The sequence below is a fragment of the Pinus tabuliformis genome, chromosome 4_1 (genome assembly GCF_031772625.1).
Source record: "Pinus tabuliformis cultivar Carrire ecotype Pingquan chromosome 4_1, CPIR1, whole genome shotgun sequence".
Classification (NCBI taxonomy): domain Eukaryota; kingdom Viridiplantae; phylum Streptophyta; class Pinopsida; order Pinales; family Pinaceae; genus Pinus; species Pinus tabuliformis.
Genome location: NC_142303.1, coordinates 747,047,269 through 747,058,102, shown reverse-complemented (window position 1 = coordinate 747,058,102; position 10,834 = coordinate 747,047,269).

Below are 10,834 nucleotides of genomic sequence, written 5' to 3'. Positions count from 1 at the left end.
AGCTAGGGTTGCAAATTACTAGGTTGTGTTTTTAAGTATGTTTATTATTCGAGTATTCACAAATATAATTCTTTTTAAAAGCTCAATTCACTAAATATTCCCGAGTTTGTAGCAACAAGTCCTCAATTTATTGTAGTTAAATGTTTTCTTGTTTGTTTGTAAAGGGGTCCACTGAAATCCGCCACATACATGGGCTGTCGAGGTCACCAGGATTTTTACTTGGGTTTTCGAGATAGCTGGGACTTTCACCTGATCTCAATTGTGGTGAAAACATGTGTTTATCGGCGGGGGTTGATCCTCGGTTTGAGCACTGATCACTTGACCGGAAATCATTTGTTAAAAGTTATGAAAGACCTTAAAGGAGAGCAAAAGTTACGAAAGACCTTAAAGGAGAGCATGGTGTGTCATTGGGGTAGTCCCTAAAATAACTAAGGCTTATTAAGCTATAGAAAAACAATAAATTACTCTAGGAGTTAATTTGATACACAAAAATACATTAACCAACAACATATAATTTATATGATTGACAAGCAGATAATCAAATGACAAATTTAAATAACAAGATAGACTAGTGCCAAAATTAAATGCATGTGTTGTTGAAAAGAAACCTCGGCAAATTTAATCGTGGCCCAATGAAATATGTTGTCAAATGTTGTTGAGAGTGCTCTTGGTAATTTTTTTAAGTTAAATTTTAACCAAATTGAGGAAACCACGAAAATGAGACAAAACACAAATCCCCTAGTAGACTCCTACAAGTGCCCTCAAGATTACAATGATGTTTTAGAAGGTTTGGTAGCCTTTGAAACAAAGGGAAATGGATTGTTGACCCATTTTTAACTAGGGGGAAAGATATGGATCTCTTTTGGTGTCTCGAAGCACGTTAAATATAATAGGGAAAATATAATCCCTCCAAGCACGTCAAATTTGAGTGATATTTCCAAGCACATTAAATTTGAGCGAGATTTTGCGACAGGTGAAAAGTACAAAAAATCCATGTTAACTTTCAACTCGTGCTTGGAAAACACTTCCACACTTCCTTCTGAGTTCAATTTTCCTCTTTTTGCCGAAAACCCCATTGATTTTTTTTTAGGGTTTGTAGTGATTTCAATTTGTGAGTTAGTGTGAGCATTCTAAAAGGAGTGGTATTCATTAATCTTATTAAGAATCACGACATCACCTACAGGAGGCAAGAAATTCATTGCACCTGCGAGTAGCAAACAACAACAACAAGGTGGCTTGGGGTAGATGATGTTTGGGGGTTTGACAATTTCCACCTTATGGAACTTCATCACACAGATGTTATCTTTGAAGAATCATGTCTATCTGGTGCTTCAAATGTCAAATCTATTTTCTAAGGGTGAGACCATGCTCAAGGTTTGATTTTGTGTTTGTGCCCTCTTTTTTATGCCCTTTATATTTTTAATCATATAACCGCAGGAGTTTTGAACCCTGATAACATCAAATTTAAGACATTTTTAGGTTTGAATATGGAAAGTGTCATTAGTGAAACAAGAGGAGACCTCTATTTCAATATGCCTATTGATTAAGGTTGTTACCTGATCGATCTCTCCATCTTCCATATCCCAAAGATCTCATTCAATTATCACCAAGTGAAGGAGTATGGTCATTGGGTTGGCTTGTGGGTCCATCTGCATTTGATTTATATGCCCTTCTAGATCCAATTTTGACACCATCGTCCTGATTAATATCTTCTTGAGGGCCTTCACACTAGATGCCCTCATCTTTGCTAGAGGTCATCCTCTCTCTCTTACCATTTTCTTTCTCACATAGCCTTGCAGACCACTTACTGATGTAAATGTCATTTTTCGCAGCCATCCATTACACTCCTTTTAATAGTTAAAGCTTCTTGTATTGATATCCTTAAATATTTTTAGGGAGGAATTTTACTAGCAGCAACATTGTTGTCATTTTTCTATTTCTTATGTCTTGTTTAATGCCTTTTAGCAGTTTTAGTTTATGTCGCTTTCCTTGCTGAATACTTTGACTTGCAGGTGGTGAAGAACAATTGAAAACTGCTCTTTTTTAGAATGTTTGTCCTTCTAAAGGACCAACAAAAGAAAGCGTTGAAGGAGAAATTGATTTGAACCAAAAAAGGGATGACTCACCAATTGTCTCATCTTTTGGATATTTCTGGCGAGATCCTTGTCTAGAATTTGTTGTCAAAACTTTGGAAGGAGAAATTCATGTTGTAGATGATGATTTGGTCCTTCATAATTATTTTTTACCTTAAGTAAAGCTAAACGATGTAGTAATTCAAATATCTTTGATCCATTAGGTTTTGTCACTCTTGTAGATGGCTCTAGTGGAAATAAGCATGTTGAGCATCCTAATTCAACTGAAGAAAAAGCCTCATCATCCATGGTGGATTTTAATAGAAGTAATGTGAATCAACACACTTTATTTGTTTCAGATGGTTTTCCTGGTACTGGAACTCTCAATAGAAATGGATATATGAGGAAAGTGAAGAATTTTATGAGGCAAGATGCTAAAGACTTGCTTGAACCACTTGGGAGAAAAAATTGTAACCAAACCTTGGCTTTTGTGAAGGAAATTAATCATTATAGTATGATTTTTGAGAAACAAGCAAAGGCCATGCCTGTGTCGTGTTACTTGTCCCAAAATTTTCGAATTGACTATTGAGATCTTAAACAGGGTAGGTATTGTAGAAATTTTGAATAATGAAACACTTATTCACAGAGATTATCCCGATTATACACTATTGCGGAATACATGCATAATACATAACCTCCTCTATGTTGATCATCAATTTAGCAGCATTAAAAACAATGAAACATCAATCGCATGCGCACATTAACACAATATGTAACCCAGGCAAAGCATACAGCTTAAAACCCCCAACTATCTGTATATTATAATGATAGAGAACATGTAACAATACATAGTACAATACTCCTCACAAGTACTCAGTACTATCTCCACCTGTTACACACAAACTAGCTCAAATCTGAAGCCTCAAATCTCCTCCACTGTTTGCCTACCTCCACTGCGCAATCTGCAATAGAAATCAATCACTCTGTGAAATTGAATTCCCTTAGTATACTACGCAAGCCATCATTGGCAATCTCCATCCATGCATGTGCAAATCTCATGCACAACTATAGTCACAACTGACAACTGTCTTGCCCTTTCACTCACCTCTAACACCTGTCTCTGTTAAACTGTCCATGCACTGAGTTAACTGATGTATTCTTTAGTTTCTTTATGAGTTAATAATTAGTGAATTAATTAATAATTAATTCACACAACTCATCACTAGTGTATTCTTTAGTTAGACTAAAATACAACTAGTTCAACCAAGTCAAACTGAACACAACTCCATCAACTCCTCAATCAACTCCACCAGACTCAAACACATGAGTTCTAACTGAAGTCCACCATGAAATAGCTCAACTGACCCATAAGAAAAGCGTATTTCCTTCTGACAGTTGCATGTGCCACATCTGTAGCTCAAACTGAAGTGCTCCAAGAGGATAAGATAATGTTTATAGTCCAAATATTATTAAGAGCTAATAATATTATACTGTTCTATTTTTAGCCTGGTAGTCTAAAAATAGAAACCGCCCATATGTCTAAAAATAGAAGTCCATCTATTTTTACCAACATAACCAATCATCCACAAATAGCATCCTGCAACTCATAGACCATGATCCATATGTCTAAAATTAGACTTTGTGCCAAAAATAGCCTGCGGGCCCACTTAGTGAAGGCGACTTCTTTCCACTAAGCTCCATCATCTTGTTGCATTCTCAACACTCCCTCTCAACAAGATATGGATTATCAACAACCCCTATCCTGCCTCGGTGGTATTTGAATTTGCTCATGCTGAGCGCCTTCGTCAAGATATCAGCATCCTAATCCTCCATTGGAATGTATGAAAGTAACATGACTCTCCGTTGCACACAATCTCTGATATGATGGTACCTGATGTCAATGTGCTTGGATCTATCATGAAATACTGGATTAGCCTAGAGTTTAATGCAACTCTGGTTATCACAATAAATCATAGTAGACTCCAAGTGAGAACCGAACAACCAGACTAGGATCTTCCTCATCCATATAGCCTCGCATGCAGCCAAACTTGTTGCCATATGCTCGGCCTCTGCTGAACTGAGTGCCACGGATTTCTGCTTCCTGCTGTACCAAGAAACTGTTGTCGACCCGATACTGAAGACCCCTCCTGATGTGCTCTTTCTGTCCGTTGGGCTCCCTGCCCAATCTGCATCCGTGAAGCCACATAGCTTCACCTCATCCTCCTGTCTGTACCAAATCCATATCCCGATGTGCCTCTGAGATAATGCAATACATGCTTGCTTGCCTTCCAAAAGAGCTTGGTTGGCTTAACCATAGCTTGTGAAAGCTGGTTAACAACATAGCATATATCGGGTCGTGTATTGACCAGATACATAAGCGACCCACCAACTATTGATAAACAGTGGCATCCACTACTTCTGCTGAAGTTGCATCCTCCTTCCTCCAACCTCCAGGAAGAGGAGTATCAACAGGCTTGCAGCCATGCATGTTGAACTTCTCCAGTATCTCCCAAGCATACTTACCCTGAGAAGCAAATAGTCCATCACTGCGCTGCCAAATTTCCAATCCCAGGAAATAATGAAGGAGGCCCAATTCCTTCATCTCAAACTCCTTAGCAAGATCATCCTTGCATGAAAATATCAACAGCTCATCACATGTTAGAATCAAATCATCTACATAAAGTACAATGATAAGCAACTTACCCTCCACCACAATCTGGTATAGGTTAGGATCCGCCTCACTCTTGGAGAATCCAAGTCCAGTGAAATAACTGTCTATCGTGTGTACCAAGCACGTGGTGCTTGTTTCAACCCATACAGCGCTCTCTTGACCCTGCACACATGTGACTCGCTGTTGAAGATCTCGAAACCTTCGGGCTGCTCTATGTACACCTCCTTCTCAATGACTCCATTGAGGAATGCAGTCTTCACATCCATTTGATGAATGTGCCATCCCATCTGCGCTGAGAGAGCAAGAATCGTCCGTATGGAAGAATACCTTGCGACAGGTGCAAAGGTCTCCTCATAATCGATCCCCTCTATCTGTGAAAAGCCTCGGGAAACAAATCTTGCCTTGTACTTCTCCACACTCCCATCAGCTGCCTGCTTAACTTTGTAGATCCATCTCGAACCCACCACTAATTTTCCTTCCGGTCTTGGCACAATCTCCCATGCACTGTTTCTGACAATCGAATCATACTCTTCCACCATGGCATCTACCCATGCGAGATCCTCCACAGCTTCCTCGAAAGAGGATGGCTCAATCACAACACATTTGCTCACAAGATGCATGTATGCAATGTACTGATTAGGTGACTGTCTCTGTCTATGTTGAGTTGTAGGTGGTCCTACAACCTTCTCTGCATCTTGAGCCAGTCGCTCAGCTTCTGTCAAGCGCTTTCGCCCTCTGATGGTTGGCGCTGCATGAGTGGTCTCTTCCACTCCATGAACTTCATCCTGTGGCTGATCCACGTCCTGAAGCTCATCCTTAGGAACTAATAGCTCCTCATCTGCATGCAAGTGTGGCTCCCTCTCAAGCGAACACTTCATGGCTTTCTCCTCCTGAAATTTTATATCCCGTCGCACAACAGTCTTGCCACTGTCTAGCAAATACACATGATAGTTGTGGGGTGTATCAATGTACCCCACAAATATCCCAACCTCTACGGTCGGCTCCAACTTCTTCCTGGCATCCTTCGTCACATGCATGTAAACATTAGCACCAAAAATCCTCAAATGAGAAAGATCAGGCCTCTTATCAAAATAAGCCTCCTCGGGTGTACTCATGCCAAGTATCCTGTGAGGACAACGGTTCTGTACATATACTACTGTATTGCATGCTTCCACCCACAAGTGAAGGGGTAGGCCCTAATCATGCAACATCACCCATGCAGCACCCACGATCGTTCTATTCTTCTGCTCAGCAACCCCGTTCTGTTGTGGGTTATGGGGAGCTATGAGCTCTCTTCGAATCCCTTCTGCACCACAGAAGTCGTTGAACTCGCTAGAGATGTATTCACCACCATTGTCGCTCCTAAGAGCCTTCACCTTCTTCCCTGACTCCTTCTCGACCAGTGCTTTGAACTCACAGAACTTTGAGTATGTCTCGCTCTTCTTCTGCATGAAGAAGATCCAGCACTTTCGAGAGAAATCATCAACAAAGATCACATAATACCCGTGCTTTGATGTCGAAGCTACTGAGAAAGGTCCACACACGTCTGTGTGAATTCTCCCAAGGACCATCGTGGCGTGACTATCCTTGTCGTGAAACGTGGCTTTCACAAACTTTCCCAAAGTACACCCCTTGCACTAATCTGACTGCGCAAGAGTGCCTTTAGGAATCCCTGTAGTAATCTGTTGCAGTATCCTCAAGGCTCCATGGTGAAAGTGGCTCAATCTCTTGTGCCATAGCTCGCCATCATCCTAGCTCACCAATCCTTCTGCCTTGCATGCCATTGCTACATGGCCATCTACATGCAACTGATAAAGGTTCCTGACTCGAACCCCTATCTTCCGGGTTTCTCCAGTTGTCTTGTTGCGCAGGAAAGCCTTTCCCTCGCTGAAAACAACATCATATCCCTTGTCTTCTAACATCGGCACAGAGAAAGATTCTTCTTCAATCCTAGAAAATGCATCACTTCCTTCAATATGAAGGGTTTACCAGATCCCCTCTCAAAGGAAATGGTACCGATACCGGTCGCATTGTATCTACCATCATCGCCCATCTCGATGTGCACTCCAAGATCTTTCTCCTCCAAATCAGAAAACAAATCTTGATCTCCTGTCATGTGAAAAGACGCACCACTGTCCAAGAACCATACCGATCCCATCACACTTGATACCAAGCATTCGATCAATAAAAAATCAAGCTCAAACTGTGAGGCTAAGGCCTCCCCCACTGCAGATCTAGCAGCTTGCTTATTTTTCTTCTTCTGCGGACAATTTGTGGCATAGTGTCCATGCTCGTGACAGTGAAATCACTTCACCTTGGACATGTATTGCTTCTTTCCTTTCACACTGGAATGAGAATCTTTCTTGCTCTTCCCCTTCTTTGCTTTGGCAGCCAAAGTGCAATTTTCTTCATCAGTTGCCTTTGATGAAGATCCGTCCCTCGTATTCCGCCTGATCTCCTCCTGCACAAGATCTGACCAAAGTCTCTCCCATCCTGGCAATTTCTCCCGACCGTTGACAGAGTCCTGATAGGAATGCCAACTCTTCAGAAGACCAAGGAGAGCCAAGCTCACCAAGTCCTCATCATCGATAGTCACCCCCACACTTCCCAGCTCATCCCTGCATTAAGTGAACTTCGTGAGATACTTGGGCATACTGTCTCCCTTCTCGCATTTAATGTTTCTGAGTTTATCCTTGAGCGCCAACTTCCTCTGATCACTCTTTCTTTGGAATAGATCTGTCAACGCTTTCCACATCAAGTATGGAGAAGCTTTCCATGCAGGCTGGACACAATGTGATCCTTCACGCCCTCCAACAGAATCCTTCGACACTTTTCTGTCTTCTTTTGCCAAACCTCAGCTTCGGCAGCATCAGTAGGCTTTGGGACCTCAGCCTCTATGAACTCCTTCAGCCCATTATCATCTAACACGGCCTCCATCCTATCCTTCCATGCAATATAGTTCGAGCTGCCCTCAAGAGCATACTCCAATCGCAATCCGTTGAAAGACATTGCAACGTTGACACCAAGAAAACACTGCTGCAAATTCGAATTCCACCAGCTCAAAAACTCAACCGCCTCGGATCTAAAATTTGTGAGAACAAAGTATTTCTCATACAGAGATTGATTGTATGGGCTTTTACTGGATATCTCACCTTCCAAAGGAAGGATGAATCCAGAGGCTACCTGGCCCGATTACAAACTTTGCCTGAAGAAATAAAATGTAAACACTTTCTGAATAATAGATCTGATGATCAACAGCTCTGATACCATGTAGAAATTTTGAATAATGAAACACTTATTCACAGATATTATCCTGATTATACACTATTGCGGAATACATGCATAATACATAACCTCCTCTACGTTGATCATCAATTTAGCAGCATTAAAAACAATGAAACATCAATCGCATGCATACATTAACACAGTATGTAACCCAGGGAAAGCATACAACTGAAAACCCCCATCTATCTATATATTATAATGATAGAGAACATGTAACAAGACATAGTACAATACTCCTCACAAGTACTCAATACTATCTCCACCTGTTACACACAAACTAGCTCAGATCTGAAGCCTCAAATCTCCTCCACTATTTGCCTGCCTCCATTGCGCAATCAACAATAGAAATCAATCACTCTGTGAAATCGAATTCCCTTAGTATACTACGCAAGCCATCATTTGAAATCTCCATCCATGCATGTGCAAATCTCATGCACAACTATAGTCATAACTGACAACTGTCTTACCCTTTCACTCACCTCTAACACCTGTCTCTGTTAAACTATCCATGCACTGTGTTAACTAATGTATTCTTTAGTTTCTTTATGAGTCAATAATTAGTGAATTAATTAATAATTAATTCACACAACTCATCACTAGTGTATTCTTTAGTTAGACTAAAATACAACTAGTTCAACCAAGTCAAACTGAACACAACTCCATCAACTCCTCAATCAACTCCACCAGACTCAACCACATGAGTTCTAACTGAAGTCCACCATGCAATAGCTCAACTGACCCATAAGAAAAGTGTATTTCCTTTTGACAACTGCATGTGCCACATCTGTAGCTCAAACTGAAGTGCTCCAAGAGGATAAGATAATGTTTATAGTCCAAATATTATTAAGAGCTAATAATATTCAACTGTTCTATTTTTAGCCTAGTAGTCTGAAAATAGAAACCGCCCATATGTCTAAAAATAGAAGTCCATCTATTTTTACCAACATGACCAATCATCCACAAATAACATCCTGTAACTCATAGACCATGATCCATATGTCTAAAAATAGACTTTGCGCCAAAAATAGCCAGTGGGCCCACTTAGTGAAGGCGACTTCTTTCCACTAAGCTCCATCATCTTGTTACATTCTCAACAGGTATTACTAACCATATGCTGGTTGTGCTTATTATATGGCATTGATAGAATTTACTACTGCAGTGGAAAATTATTACCATGTCCATTCTAATTTTGTGTGATATGTAGCCCAGTTAAATGAGAAATGGCATTGTTTGTGTATAATTATTTCATTGGTGTCTAACCATTAATGATGTGTTTCTTTAGATATCAATGGCCTATAGAGAGAGAGATTTAATATGACCTAGGGAGTTCAATGAATTGTAGGCACATATTTTTTATTTGAAAACAAGATTATATGAAAATGTGTCTATGACTACACACCATTCATGTCATATATTTCTGCTTTGGTTATAGATGCTAGTAATTCATGTTGTTTCCATTAGTTGTCTATGTCCTATATTTTGATGTTCATATCTCTTCCTTAGGCTATTCTCTTTCTCCTTTGAATCACCAACATACATGTATTTTGTGCCAGCATAAGTACTCAATGTCAAGTTACTACCAAGTTTTATATAAGATTAGTAGTTGTTTCTTCCATCACTGGTTGGATGTATGATAGCTAAGCAGTCTTTTGGTTTGAATATATGATGGAGACTCAACATTGATTGTCTACATGGTTGGATAGGAAATGGTTTAACCATGTACTAATTTTTGGACATGCTTGTTCCTGCATCATACTTTTCTTCCTACATTAAAAAACTTCTTCGGATTACTGAAATTTGATTTAGCTGAGGTCAACTTGTTAACTATTTCTGCACCATGAACATTTTGTGGAGAAATTTACTATATATATATATATATATATATATATATATATATATATATATTTGATTGGAACCCTTCAAGTTTTACCTCCCTTGGAATTCCTACACCATAGAAAGTATATCTCACAAGCTATTAGAATGATGACAAAACTAATGATAATGGGTATTTTGTTGAAGACCCGAGTTGATGACCCTAGATTGGTCATTTGGTTAAGCATCCATATCCATATGTAAGATGTTGAAGAACCCAAATTTGTCTATATATTTTGTTAAAGGTTCATATTATCGTGTAAAAGTTTTATCCTCTTGGATATATGTGGAAACCCATCTTATTCCAAGTTTTTTTTTTTCAAACTAATAGGACAGCACCAAGATATTGAGAAAACCATTTTTGGTGCTCTATTAAGCTACTAAGTGAAGTTAGGTAGCTATTGCAGCCACTTCAATACTTTGTCAATCCACTATCCCTTTTGTATGTTCTTCATCAGCAAGTGAAACAGTGCGATGCCAAAATATGGATGGTTGCAAGTTGTAATTTTTGTCACTACTTTGTTGTGAATAAGCCTACGTATCTGCCAATAAAAAACAACTTCTATTATGTCAAATGTTGAAATGAAATGATATAGGATTTTTTTATCCACTCTTGCATTTGGTTGTGTTAATCAAACCACAAAATATTTACATGCTTTCCTTCCAACTCTATCTTGAGCACTAATCTAGTATACTAATAATTTATCCCAAGTAGATATGCAACTATGTTGTCATATAAATATATATACTGTTGTGCCAAAGTCAGAAAAAAAGTGCGTTGAAGACTAAAATTGAAATCAAGGATATACCATAGTACCCTAGGTATCCTCAAGTTTTTTCATAGGTTTCCATGAAGATCTGGAAAAGAGGAGACCATTTATTATCTCAACATTCTTGCTCGAATTTATATGAATTGTATTCCATATAAACCTTT